The sequence below is a fragment of the Argopecten irradians genome, unplaced genomic scaffold, assembly GCF_041381155.1.
Source record: "Argopecten irradians isolate NY unplaced genomic scaffold, Ai_NY scaffold_0728, whole genome shotgun sequence".
Classification (NCBI taxonomy): domain Eukaryota; kingdom Metazoa; phylum Mollusca; class Bivalvia; order Pectinida; family Pectinidae; genus Argopecten; species Argopecten irradians.
The window spans coordinates 1-17,280 of record NW_027188195.1 but is presented as its reverse complement, the minus strand read 5'-3'; the positions used below and the strand labels follow the sequence as shown (position 1 = coordinate 17,280).

General features: G+C 38.4%; 1 pseudogene; it reads left to right on the top strand.

The window, feature by feature from the left end:
• The first annotated feature begins 6,672 nt into the window (after positions 1–6,672).
• On the top strand, positions 6,673–12,803 carry LOC138313539 (uncharacterized; annotated as a pseudogene).
• The last annotated feature ends 4,477 nt before the right edge of the window (positions 12,804–17,280 follow it).

Below are 17,280 nucleotides of genomic sequence, written 5' to 3'. Positions count from 1 at the left end.
GGTCAAATAGGCTAAAATCTTTACACAACTTCTTGTGAATAACTAAGAGGCCTAGAGACCTGATATTAGGCCCCTGACATGCTGGAATGAAGGGCTATCAAGTTTGTTCAAATGAATGACCTTGATCTTCATTCAAAGTCACAGAGCCTTGTCAGAGGTCAAATAGGCTAAAATCTTTAAATGACTTCTTCTCAAGAACCAAAAGGCACAGGATACTCATATTGGGCCTGCAGCATGCTGGGATAAAAGGCTACCAAGTTTGTTCGAATCAATGACCTTGACCTTCATCCAAGGTCACAGGGGTCAAATAGGCTAAAATCTTGAAATTACTTTTTTGTGAATAACTAAGAGGCCTAGAGACCTGATATTGGGCCTGTGACATGCTGGGATGAAGGGCTACCATATTTGTTTTTAAAAAAATGACCTTGATCTTCAATCATGATCACAGGGCGCCAATGTAAATTATATCAAAACATGTAAGTCTCAGTGTGTACTCGTGTGTATGCAGATGCAGTTATCACACTATTTACATTTCCATGTCACTTCTACAATATAAACTAACCAAGGCAAAGTGAAGTATATGACAGTATAACTGACACCCAAAACATGACCATTATGACGTCACTAATGTTGACGAGGTATTGTCAACTGATCAACGTCAAAATGGCTGTTCCATCTTGTGGATTAAATCGTCGTTGATAAACGGTTGTCCTGGTCTAGCTTAAACAATGCAAAAGCAGAAACCCTAATATGAGTTGATAATGTAAATATAAGTATTAAACTATGTAGCGCACATTATGAAGATTTTCTGCAAAGCTCTGGCATCTATATAGACCATTGATGCCATAGGAAGATAGTTTAATGCTTCAATGTATTTTTTAGAAATTAAGCAATTATGGTTAGAATAGTATATATATATGTATAGTACTCAATAATATGTTTTCCTATTGGCCATTAGTACGTCACATGACAGAATACTGGATTCTGATTGGCTACACACATGGTTACTATTTGCAGTAGTGCCTGGGCAAGCGGGTACTATTGAAGTGGCGCAATATTGAACGTGAATGTATTGTGTTGTCACTATTACATGACGTCATGATAACATTTCGCTTCAACCAAGACGCCAAGATGGCGGACAGGCTGTTGTGGGCGTGGATGGAAGCAAATGTTGCTTTTCTAAAGAAGACAGTTCACTCTTGTTCTGTATTGATCTACTTTTAATCTTCATTAAGCTGAATCCCATTTTATAGAAACACAGATTTCTGCGACAATGCATATGTTAAATTTATACTTTTAACATAACAACGTGGTGTGGAAATGGAGATAGTGTTGCGAGGTGTAGCTTGACGTGTTTCTGTTACAATGACATGAAAACGGGTCTCATGTAATGGTGATGTACTGACCCATTATGGCCTGGTTGAGAGGGCACTTTTGCCTCATAGTATTGTCTCGTGATAGGATCTATAGTCTCCTCGCCTTCGGCTCGGGCACTATTCCATCCCTCAACAATACTATGAGGCAATAGTGCCCTCTCAACCAGGCCATAATAAATAAATAGTTCAATGAAAGTCTTGAGCAATTTACTAAAACTTGGAAGGTTAATGTAACCTGAATGCAGATAATTCAAAACTCAATTTATTTCCACGAACTCTACAAATTCTATCATAGAAGCATATAATTATATTTCAATACTGAGGCTTATGATCGTTTAAAACCAAGATATATTTTGTCTGATTCAGCTTAAAAATGTTAGATACAATGTAGAAGACTAATTAAGGAAAGACATTTGGCGATCAAATTAAATAAAGACTTGTAATTCACTCCAATATAGGATGCATCTAGGATATGATACCTTTCAATAGATGTGTGAAAGGAGCCGGTCAATGTGGTTTGTATTAATGTACATATGGTCCCTGTCACTCAATTGACATAGCATGATTCTTTGACTCATTCAATAAGAGCCATGAATTTTCAGGGTACCCATCAGGAATGGTGTGTAATTTTCCCTTATTCTAAATATGTTTCGTTCTGGAGCATAGTATGTATCCTTGTTGATTAGAGATCATTTTTTGGCGAGGGTCACCTCGCCATTGTGATCGTGGTTGCAAAATTCTCTTACAGTCAATTTCCTCAATATGATTGGCTTAGAAATTGCTCGCAGATACTAGCGCTCCTAGCGGCAGTGTATTCAACAACTTTGATTTTACCGGGAATTTTAAATAGCAAATTTTGAATATGAAAGTTACTGAAATAAGCGTATCTGTAACGTTGAAATAGGAATAGTATATTACGGCTTTCATATCCTTACTATATACACTATCCAAAAGATCTTCTGTTCGAAAATGTTCACATGAATTGTTTACAAAGTATCTAGACTTTTCGTCCCCAAAATGGTGTTTACAATGAATGACGACGTTTCGTCCCAAAAATGCTTCGCTCCAAAGCTGGTTCCCCCCAGACGTTTACTCCCTATTAGTGACAGTTATCCCGCAACGGAAACAAATGATATCGATACTTCACCTCGAACATCAAAATTGATACCATAACGAATTTTGTAATTTGAATCAAATTTGTCTCGGAGCAAATACATTTCATGGCGTAATGGAGATGCATTTATCACGGCTGTGTTCAGGATGACATGGACGTAAAACTACAATTGAAGAAAGACAACTCTAACAAAATTTTGGACAAACTTGGTCTACTGATGAAATAGCATGTGACAGACGGTGAACATTTTGTAAGTATCCAAGGTGGCGTTATCTTAAAACTAACAGCAGTTAATAAGGTATGAATATTTATCACATCCATAATTATCGATAATTTCATAAGCACATGTATAAATATTGGATTATATCTATATATATACTAAAGCACATTCAGAGATTACCACTAAACCATACTTTTAAAACATTTTAGTTATTTTCACCACAGGAGCTTGCCGTTCTGATCATATACATACAGCTTATTCATTAAACTAGGTAATACGAAGTAAATTTTTGGCCGAATGACATAAATCATATATGGAATGTTCATATAACTCGAAGTGATATTTTTGGACTACTAGATCGACGAAAATGCTGATTCCTTTTTCATAATTCTTCTGTAAAACGGCACTTAAAAAGCTGTTTCAATCTGTAACAAATGTAGAGAAAACTGTTAATTGTTTAGCAATTATCCTGAGTTATATTTTACCAAAAAGCATCAGAGATTAGCAATTAAAACTTACATAAACATATTCCCGACTCTCACTTGCATTGTGTGATCACTCGAGCGGAACTAATCTCTACCACCTGGCACAGTCTTACAAATGCAATCGCACAAAAGCCCACATGATCACTGTTTTTACTGCAATTACATCTTATGTAAGTTTTTTTTTAACTTTTTACTCAACAAAATAGACTTTACGCTTTTCATGATCAGCACCATCATTTTCTGTATAACTTATTAATTGACCGCTGTACCCATGCATACGTGTGTAAATTTATACTTCTTTGTGCACATTATATAACAAATGCTATATTTACAATCAATTTATGAAGGACAAAACTCTTACATGTAAGAACAGGAGGACTGAAGAACAGCGGGAATTAAACTTCAATAATATTTCCTCTATGCTGGTATTGCTATTTATGATTAAAATGTTTAATTATATGATATTAGCCTTTTCAGTAATTACTCTGTTAATACATTTATTGTTTCCTTATGTTTTACAGAATGTCAGCATGCATGTATCATTTCAACTGGAAACAGTCTAGGAGAAGAATTGTGTGAACAAAAAGAAATAATTTTCAAATGTGGAAGCTTAAATATTGTAATCATTTTCAATCCGAAAATAATTACTATAATCATCTTCAAATTCCTTATTGTGAATTTAACTGTAATATGATTTAAGCATATACCTGATATTTGTTTATATTCTATGACATGTACATGCTTGAAATGAAATGAATAAATAAATAAAAGATTATTTTAATTTAAAACACAATAGTACTTTAGCTGTTTATATTTTTTGTCAAAAACATATTAAGCTTATCGTTAATAACACACTAATCATCACCTTCGAGACAATTTAATGAAAATCAATTAAACATTAATTTGTATCTCACAGGTCCTCTTATGTTTTCCCTGCCTTGACTATCAATGTTCCCTGATCACTCTGAAAGTAATGATTTTACCTTTTTTTCGGTCACCACATGAACTGCCTTTAAATCAATCACACCAATGAGACATACATTTACTGCATTCATTATAACACTGCAAGGCAATTCGGCAAGATCAGCGAACATCGTTGTTTGATTTACCTTGAATATCTACATGCATAGTATGGTACCGTTACAGGAGAGGAGAAAATGTAGCGGCCAGACCGGGATTCGATCCCGGGACTCTCCGAACACTAGCCGAGTGCTCTACCGACTGAACTACCTGGTCATCGATAATCGACCCAGTCCAGTCCCGCTACACTCCTCCCTCCTTTTTTGAAGACATACAAGATCCTTTCAAACGCCACAACCGTTGGTTATTTAGTTGGGTGCCAATTCTGTAACAGGAGAGAAGAAAATGTAGTTCTTCCGACTGAGCTACCTAATCACCGATAATCAACCCAGTCTTGATCCCGCTACAAATATTTATCTGGTTATTTTATCTCCCTTCCTATTTTCTATAAAAGTGGTAGTTTCTGCTCCTGCTTAGCGCTCAGCATAACGGGTGTGGGACGACTGGTTTGCTCGTTGTCAGTATAATGTGACCGGGTGGGATGTGTTGCCTGGTGCCTTCGGCGGCATGCTTCAGTGATATAGCAGTTTTCAAAACACGCACCTCGCACGACATACACGCAACACACCGCATACATGGGAGGCCGTCCTTACATGACCATAGCTGTTAATAGGACATCAATTAATCAAACAAACAATCCTATTTTCAATCTACCTTTATGACTTAGAATCTTACGTGGTGGAAAAGAATATTTTGTCTTACAAATCTTGACAAATTATGCACACTGTGATTGTTGCAAGCTAAACTACGTATCTGCTAGCTGATTGCTGTTGATTGTTAATGATCTCAAACACACTAATTACTTATTGTGCCAATTTAAGTAAATATATTCTACTCTTTTCAAATATTCTTGATTACTATTCATGTGTAATATCTCAAAACATTGACATGTGCACGGAGTACGGCGAACCAGACCGCCCATGTTTTTGGACATCTGCTAGATATTTCAGTTTCAGGTTACGGTCGCCAATAAAAGAAAACAAACACAATGCGGTTTTCATATGTTATTTCTTCTAGATACAAAACTTTTTGTGCAAGTTGTCAAGCATTTATGGGGAATATTTTGCATTGAAATTGTCGCCTTCATACATCGGTTTTTGGGACTCCCTGGACATTGTTTTTCCCCATTTTTTTGATGCGCAAAATATATTGATTGTAGATTTTTTAAGCATTTTCAGCCCTAAAAAAGTACCTGCGCAAATTATACCAGTTTTTTACGGTATATGATATTGGAATGTATCCCAAACTTTTTATCATATTATTTGCCAAAAACACTGTTATGATATCAGAAATATCTGATGGTCTACAACAAATGTTACATGAATTTTAACAATATTGCATAACATGGAAATTAGAACTTAATATCATCAGAAAGATAAAAATTGTGATATTCTCAAGACGTAAATCGGTACAACAACACCAGTTATTGTTATGGAATACAGAATTAGATTTATAAAAATTGTTTACATATCAAGGTACAGAAAATAATGAACAAACAAGTAGCATTTTTAAAGAAAGGGGAAAAACCTGCTGAACAAACAATTAAATCGGTGTTTGCTATTTATAAGAAATAAAGGATTGTATCTCTTCCTGTTCATCTTAAACTGAAAATATTTGATTCACTTGTAATGACAGTTTTATTATACTCATCAGAGGTATGGGGGATTTGAAAATAAAAAATGTAGAAAAATTCATTTGTAATTTTGTAAAACGTTCCTGAAGTTAAGAAAGTGTACAAACAATTTCATGGTCTATGGTGAGCTAACAAGTTATCCGGTTTGAATTGAAGTTCGGATACAATGTATATCAATCAACTTGCTGTTTTACAAAAGAATAATTACAAAACTTGTTAAAAGTAGACCAATTGACCAATTTATTAAAAAAATCACATGATGATATTTTGATAAGTCTTCTAGAGGACAGACATATTCTATATTTAAGACATTTTGGCATAGAAAAGTATGCCTCTTGTCTTTCTCTGCTGCAAAACAATACTTGTTAACTGATACTGTGGTCCCCAGGAACTTGATGGCAATAGCTATATATAGTCATTAAGAATGGATATTTTCATTAACATCAAATTAACAAGGAAAATGCTAAAGGTGTTATAAAATCATTTGACATATAACATCATAGGAAATATTAGAATGGGCTTCCAAGATTTTAGTATGTGTCTCTTATTTTACACCTTGGTGTCCAAGGAATCCTCAAAAGTCCAAACTGGAAGGAACACCAGCCAAATTTATTTCTTATTGTACAAAACTACAGTAGTATTGACCTTAGAAATATATTCCTCCTATCATCAAGACCGAGCCATTTAGTACTTTCAGTACTTTGATTAAAATATTTTGTGTGTGTGTTATTTTACACAATTGGAGAGGGGCAAGTTGTCCGTCTATCAGTCTGTCTGTCTGTAGACACTTTATCTGGCGAATTACAAAACTACTGGACTGATTTTGATAAAATTTGGTACACAGAACCCTGGCATAAAGGACAGTTGAGTAAACCATATATTCTGCTATGTCCCCTATTGTCAGATCGCCAGCTGTCCATCAAACCGCACATGACTTTACAGTTTATGTTGTGTATGCTATGATGCTAGCACCAAACCCTTAGTGGCGTACCTACCGAAGGACAGGCAAGAGGCAGCAGAGATCGATGGTATGTTACATTTTTAGCCCACCATCATCAGATGGTGGGCTATTCAAATCGCCCTGCGTCCGTGGTCCGTCCGTCCCGCCGTCCGTCGTCCGTCCGTAAACAATGCTTGTTATCACTATTTCTTAAAAACTGCTGCAGGGATTTTGTTCAAACTTCACATGGAGGGTCCCCTTGGTCCATATTTGTGCCATACAGATTTTGAGTCTGATCGGAAAAACAAGATGGCCGCCAGGCAGCCATCTTTGATTTTGGCAGTTGAAGTTTGTTATCGATATTTCTTGAGAACTATTAAAGGGATTTTGTTCAAACTTCACATGGAGGTTACCCTTGGTCCCTAGTTGTGCCATACAGATTTTGAGGTTGATCGGAAAAACAAGATGGCCACCAGGCAGCCATCTTTGATTTTGGCAGTTGAAGTTTGTTATCGATATTTCTTGAGAACTACTGAAGGAATTTTGTTCAAACTTCACATGGAGGTTACCCTTGGTCCCTATTTGTACCATACAGATTTTGAGGCTGATAGGAAAAACAAGATGGCCGCCAGGCGCCCATCTTGGATTTTGATAGTTAAGGTTTGATATCCCCATTTCTCAAAAAGTGCTGAAGGGATCTTTCTCAAATCTAATATGTAGGTTCCCCTAGGGCCCTTGTTGTGCATATTGCATTTTTGAACCAATCGGTGAACAAGATGGCCGCCAGGCCGCCATCTTGGATTTCGATAGTTAAAGTTTGTTATGGCTATTTCTCAGATAGTACTGAACGGATCTGTCTCAAATTTCATATGTAGGTTCCCCTAGGGACTTAGTTGTGCATATTGCATTTTTGGACCAATCGGTGAACAAGATGGCCACCAGGCAGCCATCTTGGATTTTGTTATTCAAAGTTTGTTATCGCTATTTCTCAGAAAGTACTGAAGGGATCTGTCTCAAAATTCATATGTAGGTTCCCCTAGGGCCCTAATTGTGCATATTGTGATTTTGGACCGATCGGTCAACAAAATTGCTGCCAGGCAGCCATCTTGGATTTTATATTCAAAGTTTGTTATCGCTACTTCTCAGAAAGTATTGAATGGATCTTTCTCAAATTTCACATGTAGGTTCCCCTAGGGCCCTAGTTGTGCATATTGTGATTTGGGACCGATTGATCAACAAGATGGCCGCCAAGGAGTCATCTTGGATTTTGATAGTTGAAGTTTGTTACCGCTATTTCTCAAAAGGTACTGAAGCGATCTGTCTCAAATTTTATATGTAGTATGTTTGAAAAAGTTTAAAAAGTAGAGAAAAGATCCATCTTTCCTTTGTCAGATATAGATCATTCTTTGGTTGGCGCCAAGATCCCTATGGGATCTCTTGTAGTTATTATGATTGGTATATTTACTAGTATTTAAATTAAATCATGTTGTTCATTCTGTTAAATTTAGCCCAGTCAATATATATGTATACACTTTCTACAGCTGTAAATAACTAAAATAGATAACAGAACCAAATCATTATATTGCAAGTCCAATATGTTGGTACCAGAAAATTATTTAAAGTTTTAAAAACTAGCTCTTAGATAAACTACCAGACTTGTCAAACAAAGGTATAAATATTAACACTTCTATGATATATTTTCTATACAGCCTACATATTGCAAAGAGCATATTTTTAAAGGGTTTGATAAATTTTATACATCAATTACCATGTTGATACTAATGTTTATTTCAGTATACTAACAGTAATCTACCATTTTGATAATCAATTCAATAACCATTTGACTGTCATTTATATGTTGATAGCATGTTAACTTGGCCTGCTCCATCTCCATGCATTCAGCCTGACCCTACCATTCCATCCATGATACTGTGCTGTGGTGATGTGGAACAGAACCCAGGCCCTGACTTTAAGGTAGTATCAGCATGAAATGTTCAAGTTCATCAAATAAATTGATGAATTCTAGTTACCATAAATCATATACAAATATATATATAAAATTTTGGAGTTTATAATAAACAGAGATTAAACAACAGTTCTTTGGTTTTGGATTTAGTTAACAAGATAGTTAGGATGGGACTGGGGGCTGGCCAAGTAGTTTAGGTTTTCTGACATATTCTCTATAGCCCCTCCGCCTCTAGGCTTTGAATTTAAATCACTTGTGGGTCAGTTGTCAGGTAGATTTATAGATTGTTGAATTTGTTATTTAAATAAGGATGACTGATTTTAGCTCACCTGGCCCAAAGGGCCGGTGAGCTTTTGCCATGGCGCGGCGTCCGTCGTCCGTCCTTCGTCCGGCCGTCAACATTTCATTTAAATCGCTACTTGTCATAAAGTACTGCATGGATTGCAACAAAATTTGGCCAGAAACTTCCTAGGGGAAGGGGGATCAGATTTTGCATAAATGGTGACCCTGACCCCCCTGGGGGCAGGAGAGGCAGGGCCCAATAGGGGTAATAGAGGTAAATCATATAAATCGCTACTTGTCCTAGAGTTCTGCATGGATTGCAACCAAATTTGGCCAGAAACATCTTTTGGGGAAGGGGAACAGAACTTTTATAAATTTTGACTCTGACCTCCCGGGGGCAGGAGGGGCGGGGCCCAATAGGGGAAATAGAGGTAAATCATATAAATCGCTACCTGTCCCAGAGTTCTGCATTGATTGTAACCAAATTTGGCCAGAAACATCCTTGGGGTTAACAGAATTCGTATAAATTTTGGCTTTGATCCCCTGGAGCAGAAAGAGTGGGGCCCAATAGGGGAATTAGAGGTAAATATTCAAATTCCTTCAGAAAAGAAACAATGAACTTGTATTCAGAACATTACTTGGCATTACAAACCAGGTGAGCGATACAGGCCCTCTGGGCCTCTTGTTTTTTCTTTCAGTTTTTCCATGAGATGTGTGCAGCGTCAGCAACGCTATACATACACATCCTTGTGTGAGCTGGCGTGCCGCATCACTTCAATTCATGTGGTTGATATTGTGTGTTCCAGGGATGGTTGTGTGTTTGGTGTTCATCAAGCTGGTGCTAGAGAGATGGAGACCCACATGCTTCGACATATATATGGTAAGTTCCCCAAAGTGATAAATACATGTGCATTGTATTGAGGGAAATGATAGTTGTTGTAATTTGAATCTAGTTGGCATTATATTTTACATCTTTTCAGGTTGTTTTTAATGTAACGTTATAATTATTTCTTTTACACTAAAAATATATATCACAAACATTAATTAAGGAATAGATGTTTATTTTGTTGAGGTTATGAGGGTATAATGATAATGGACCACGTGTAAATTATGTAACCCCGGCAAAGCCGGGTTACATAAAATTCACACGGGCTCCATTATCATTATACCCCCATAACCTCAACAAAATAAACATCTATTCCTTATATTTACAGTTTTTCAAGTAAATGAATATTATTTTTTTCCCGCGGCAGTTGGATATTTTTCATTAAAATACCAATATTTTTTTCTCTCCTGTCATCGTCAACGAATTCGATTGAACAGCTGATTGGAATCGAGTCATTCATATGTTCCCGCCATAAGTTGGGTCATGACTCCAGGTTGCTACACCATCGACTATTCACGTAACAATAGAATCGCTGCGCGTGTTGTGCTAACATTATACACTGATAATGATAATACTAGAAAGCATGGTTATTGAGTCCATGTCAGTGCAAACTGTAAATATATATCAATACAAGTGCCAATTATGCTTTATTTTATTTGATATTTGTGTAAGAGCTACATGTTGATTCATACTTACGAAGTCATACTATCTATATAACCTGTTTGAGATATTTAAGTCTTTTCATTAATTTGCTTACTGGTATTAAGCAGGTTAAGATGCATGTGAAGTGAGGTTTCACCACATTTTATCTATCTTAATGTCACTGAAAGATAACTTGTCTCTATTTGTTTATAGCATAGTAAATAATGGTATATTTTTTCTCTCCCAGACACACATCTTCATTACGTTTGATGAGTGATGTGAGGCATTGCCTTGGGGCTATGCTGATGATTCTACAGATTTGAGGCTCTGTCCGCCTGCCTTGGTTAGTGTGTATTGAATGTAAATCTGAGTTTAATGTTTTGATATTGTTTGCTAAAATTTACTCAAAATTATACACCAATTAAGGGAGTTATGATGCAAAAAATTGAAATACCAATAAAACCTTATGGAGATCCATTTAAAAGTTGTGTAAAAATATTATTAAATTATTTTTGCCTATATACATATATTTTCATTGAATTAATACACTGAAGTTGAATTTTCTCATGTAACCGCATGTTTATATATATTTTGTAGGGTATTGAAAACTCTATTTTGCATTGTGATTTCGTACTTGATATACAGTTTATTTGGTCATGACAATTTTTTTTTCTTTTTATCTACAGAGATGCAACTTTGATCTTTTGCTCCTGGATGAGACTTTTGACATTCGGAAGAGATACACTGTAATAGACCACCACATGTACCTCTTTCATCTTCGAAGGGATCATCCAGAACAGTATTTTTTGCTTCATCGCAAGGCAGCCACGCGGGAAATGGATATTTAATGGTAAAAGTTTTATTATAGCTGTCAATCAATATCAAGCAAAACCTGATTCTTCTACCCAGCCAGATCATTCAGTTGTAAAAGATGTTTACTGTGTTCGTCAGCCTGACAATACTGATGATATACAAATAATTACAAGAGCAGAAATAATGAGTACCAGTAATACTGTTCATTATTGTATTCATGGTGTAAAAAAACAATAAAAACTAGGCATCCTCTGAAACGTAAGGTGATAGAAAGTAGCAGCTTAGATTGCCCATGGAAGCACACTTTAATTAATAACCTTGTAAAATGTAAACCTGCTTTACTGACAGAAATGGAAATATTTCATTTTTTTCAGACCCAATCATTTATATCAAAAGAAGATAAATGTTTTTTGGATGTAGAATTGTACTAGATTGAACTATTCATCTTGCTACATCGCCAGGTTCATCCGAAGGTGTTTTTAGCCCACCATCAGCCCACCATCATCAGATGGTGGGCTATTCAAATTGCCTTTCGTCTGTGGTCCGTCGTCCGTCCGTCCTTCTGTCCGTCCTTCCGTCCGTCCGTCCATCCGTCCGTCCGTCCGTTAACAATTCTTGTTACCACTACTTCTCAGAAAGTACTAAAGGGATCTTTTTCAAATTTGATATGTAGGTTCCCCTAGGGCCCTAGTTGTGCATATTGCATTTTGGGACCAATCGGTCAACAAGATGGCCGCCAGGCAGCCATCTTGGATTTTGATAGTTAAAGTTTGTTACCGCTATTTCTCAAAAAGTACTGAAGGGATCTGTCTCAAATTTCATGTGCAGGTTCCCCTAGGGCCCTAGTTGTGCATATTGCATTTTGGGACCGATCGGCCAACAAGATGGCCGCCAGGCAGCCATCTTGGATTTTGATAGTTAAAGTTTGTTACCGCTATTTCTCAGAAAGTAATGAAGGGATATGTCTCAAATTTCATGTGCAGGTTCCTCTAGAGGTCTTGTTGTGCATAAAGCATTTTCGGACTGATCGGTGAACAAGATGGCCGACAGGCCGCCATCTTGGATTTTGATAGTTGAAATTTGTTACCGCTATTTCTTAGAAAGTACTGAACGGATCTTTCTCAAATTTCATATGTAGGTTGCCCTAGGGCCCTAGTTGTGCATATTGCATTTTGGACCGATCAGACAACAAGATGGCCACCAGGCCGCCATCTTGGATTTTGACAATTGAAGTTTGTTACCGCTATTTCTCAGAAAGTTATGAAGGATTCTGTCTCAAATTTCGTGTGCAGGTTCCCCTAGGGCCCTAGTTGTGCATATTGCATTTTGGGACCAATCGGTCAACAAGATGGCCGCCAGGCAGCCATCTTGGATTTTGATAGTTAAAGTTTGTTACCGCTATTTCTCAGAAAGTACTGAAGGGATCTGTCTCAAATTTCATGTGCAGGTTCCCCTAGGGCCCTAGTTGTGCATATTGCATTTTGGGACCAATCGGTCAACAAGATGGCCGCCAGGCAGCCATCTTGGATTTTGATAGTTAAAGTTTGTTACCGCTATTTCTCAGAAAGTACTGAAGGGATCTGTCTCAAATTTCATGTGCAGGTTCCCCTAGGGCCCTAGTTGTGCATATTGCATTTTGGGACCGATCGGTCAACAAGATGGCCGCCAGGCAGCCATCTTGGATTTTGATAGTTAAAGTTTGTTACCGCTATTTCTCAGAAAGTACTGAAGGGATCTTTCTCAAATTTCATATGTAGGTTGCCCTAGGGCCCTAGTTGTGCATATTGCATTTTTGGACCGATCAGACAACAAGATGGCCACCAGGCCGCCATCTTGGATTTTGATAGTTAAAGTTTGTTACTGCTATTTCTCAGAAAGTAATGAAGGGATATGTCTCAAATTTCATGTGCAGGTTCCTCTAGAGGTCTTGTTGTGCATAAAGCATTTTCGGACTGATCGGTGAACAAGGTGGCCACCAGGCCGCCATCTTGGATTTTGACAATTGAAGTTTGTTACCGCTATTTCTCAGAAAGTTATGAAGGGATCTGTCTCAAATTTCATGTGCAGGTTCCCCTAGGGCCCTAGTTGTGCATATTGCATTTTGGGACCAATCGGTCAACAAGATGGCCGCCAGGCAGCCATCTTGGATTTTGATAGTTAAAGTTTGTTACCGCTATTTCTCAAAAAGTACTGAAGGGATCTGTCTCAAATTTCATGTGCAGGTTCCCCTAGGGCCCTAGTTGTGCATATTGCATTTTGGGACTGATCGGTCAACAAAATGGCTGCCAGGCAGCCATCTTGGATTTTGATAGTTAAAGTTTGTTACCGCTATTTCTCAGAAAGTACTGAAGGGATCTTTCTCAAATTTCATATGTAGGTTGCCCTAGGGCCCTAGTTGTGCATATTGCATTTTTGGACCGATCAGACAACAAGATGGCCACCAGGCCGCCATCTTGGATTTTGACAATTGAAGTTTGTTACCGCTATTTCTCAGAAAGTTATGAAGGGATCTGTCCCAAATTTCATGTGCAGGTTCCCCTAGGTCATTAGTTGTGCATATTGCATTTTTGGACCGATCGGCCAACAAGATGGCCGCCAGGCAGCCATCTTGGATTTTGATAGTTAAAGTTTGTTACCGCTATTTCTCAGAAAGTAATGAAGGGATATGTCTCAAATTTCATGTGCAGGTTCCTCTAGAGGTCTTGTTGTGCATAAAGCATTTTCGGACTGATCGGTGAACAAGATGGCCGACAGGCCGCCATCTTGGATTTTGATAGTTAAAGTTTGTTACCGCTATTTCTTAGAAAGTACTGAAGGGATCTTTCTCAAATTTCATATGTAGGTTGCCCTAGGGCCCTAGTTGTGCATATTGCATTTTTGGACCGATCAGACAACAAGATGGCCACCAGGCCGCCATCTTGGATTTTGACAATTGAAGTTTGTTACCGCTATTTCTCAGAAAGTTATGAAGGGATCTGTCTCAAATTTCATGTGCAGGTTCCCCTAGGGCCCTAGTTGTGCATATTGCATTTTGGGACCAATCGGTCAACAAGATGGCCGCCAGGCAGCCATCTTGGATTTTGATAGTTAAAGTTTGTTACCGCTATTTCTCATAAAGTACTGAAGGGATTGTCTCAAATTTCATGTGCAGGTTCCTCTAGGGTCTAGTTGTGCATATTGCATTTTTGGACTGATCGGTGAACAAGATGGCCGACCAGGCCGCCATCTTGGATTTTGATAATGAAATTTGTTACCGCTATTTCTCAGAAAGTTACTGAAGGGATCTTTCTCAAATTTCATGTGCAGGTTCCCCTAGGGCCCTAGTTGTGCATATTGCATTTTGGGACCGATCGGTCAACAAGATGGCCGCCAGGCCGCCATCTTGGATTTTGACTAGTTGAAGTTTGTTACCGCTATTTCTCAGAAAGTTATGAAGGGATTCTGTCTCAAATTTCATATGTAGGTTGCCCCCTAGGGCCCTAGTTGTGCATATTGCATTTTGGGACCAATCGGTCAACAAGATGGCCGCCAGGCAGCCATCTTGGATTTTGATAGTTAAAGTTTGTTACCGCTATTTCTCAGAAAGTACTGAAGGGATCTTTCTCTCAAATTTCATATGTAGGTTCCCCTAGGGCCCTAGTTGTGCATATTGCATTTTTGGGACCGATCGGACAACAAGATGGCCACCAGGCCGCCATCTTGGATTTTGACAATTGAAGTTTGTTACCGCTATTTCTCAGAAAGTTATGAAGGGATCTGTCCCAAATTTCATGTGCAGGTTCCCCTAGGTCATTAGTTGTGCATATTGCATTTTGGGACCGATCGGCCAACAAGATGGCCGCCAGGCAGCCATCTTGGATTTTGATAGTTAAAGTTTGTTACCGCTATTTCTCAGAAAGTAATGAAGGGATATGTCTCAAATTTCATGTGCAGGTTCCTCTAGAGGTCTTGTTGTGCATAAAGCATTTTCGGACTGATCGGTGAACAAGATGGCCGACAGGCCGCCATCTTGGATTTTGATAGTTGAAATTTGTTACCGCTATTTCTTAGAAAGTACTGAAAGGATCTTTCTCAAATTTCATATGTAGGTTGCCCTAGGGCCCTAGTTGTGCATATTGCATTTTTGGACCGATCAGACAACAAGATGGCCACCAGGCCGCCATCTTGGATTTTGACAATTGAAGTTTGTTACCGCTATTTCTCAGAAAGTTATGAAGGGATATGTCTCAAATTTCATGTGCAGGTTCCCCTAGGGCCCTAGTTGTGCATATTGCATTTTGGGACCATCGGTCAACAAGATGGCCGCCAGGCAGCCATCTTGGATTTTGATAGTTAAAGTTTGTTACCGCTATTTCTCAGAAAGTTATGAAGGGATCTGTCTCAAATTTCATGTGCAGGTTCCCCTAGGGTCTTGTTGTGCATATTGCATTTTGGGACTGATCGGTGAACAAGATGGCCGCCAGGCAGCCATCTTGGATTTTGATAGTTAAAGTTTGTTACCGCTATTTCTCAGAAAGTACTGAAGGGATATGTCTCAAATTTCATATGTAGGTTCCCTAGGGCCCTAGTTGTGCATATTGCATTTTTGGACCGATCGGACAACAAGATGGCCACCCAGGCCGCCATCTTGGATTTTGACATTTGTTAAGTTTGTTACCGCTATTTCTCAGAAAGTTATGAAGGGATCTGTCTCAAATTTCATGTGCAGGTTCCCCTAGGCCCTTAGTTGTGCATATTGCATTTTGGGACCAATCGGTCAACAAGATGGCCGCCAGGCAGCCATCTTGGATTTTGATAGTTAAAGTTTGTTACCGCTATTTCTCAGAAAGTACTGAAGGGATCTGTCTCAAATTTCATATGTGCAGGTTCCCTAGGGCCCTAGTTGTGCATATTGCATTTTTGGACCGATCAGACAACAAGATGGCCACCAGGCCGCCATCTTGGATTTTGACAATTGAAGTTTGTTACCGCTATTTCTCAGAAAGTTATGAAGGGATCTGTCTCAAATTTCGTGTGCAGGTTCCCCTAGGTCCATAGTTGTGCATATTGCATTTTGGGACCAGATCGGCCAACAAGATGGCCGCCAGGCAGCCATCTTGGATTTTGATAGTTAAAGTTTGTTACCGCTATTTCTCAGAAAGTAATGAAGGGAATATGTCTCAAATTTCATGTGCAGGTTCCTCCTAGGGGTCTTGTTGTGCATAAAGCATTTTGGGACTGATCGGTGAACAAGATGGCCGATAGGCCGCCATCTTGGATTTTGATAGTTAAAGTTTGTTACCGCTATTTCTCTTAGAAAGTACTGAAAGTATCTTTCTCAAATTTCATATGTAGGTTGCCCTAGGGCCCTAGTTGTGCATATTGCATTTTTGGACCGATCAGACAACAAGATGGCCACCAGGCCGATGTTGGATTTTGACAATTGAAGTTTGTTACCGCTATTTCTCAGAAAGTTATGAAGGGATCTGTCTCAAATTTCGTGTGCAGGTTCCCCTAGGTCATTAGTTGTGCATATTGCATTTTGGGACCGATCGGCCAACAAGATGGCCGCCAGGCAGCCATCTTGGATTTTGATAGTTAAAGTTTGTTACCACTATTTCTTAGAAAGTTATGAAGGGATACGTCTCAAATTTCATGTGCAGGTTCCTCTAGAGGTCTTGTTGTGCATAAAGCATTTTCGGACTGATCGGTGAACAAGATGGCCGACAGCCGCCATCTTGGATTTTGATAGTTGAAATTTGTTACCGCTATTTCTTAGAAAGTTACTGAAGGGATCTTCTCAAATTTCATATGTAGGTTGCCCTAGGGCCCTAGTTGTGCATATTGCATTTTGGGGACCGATC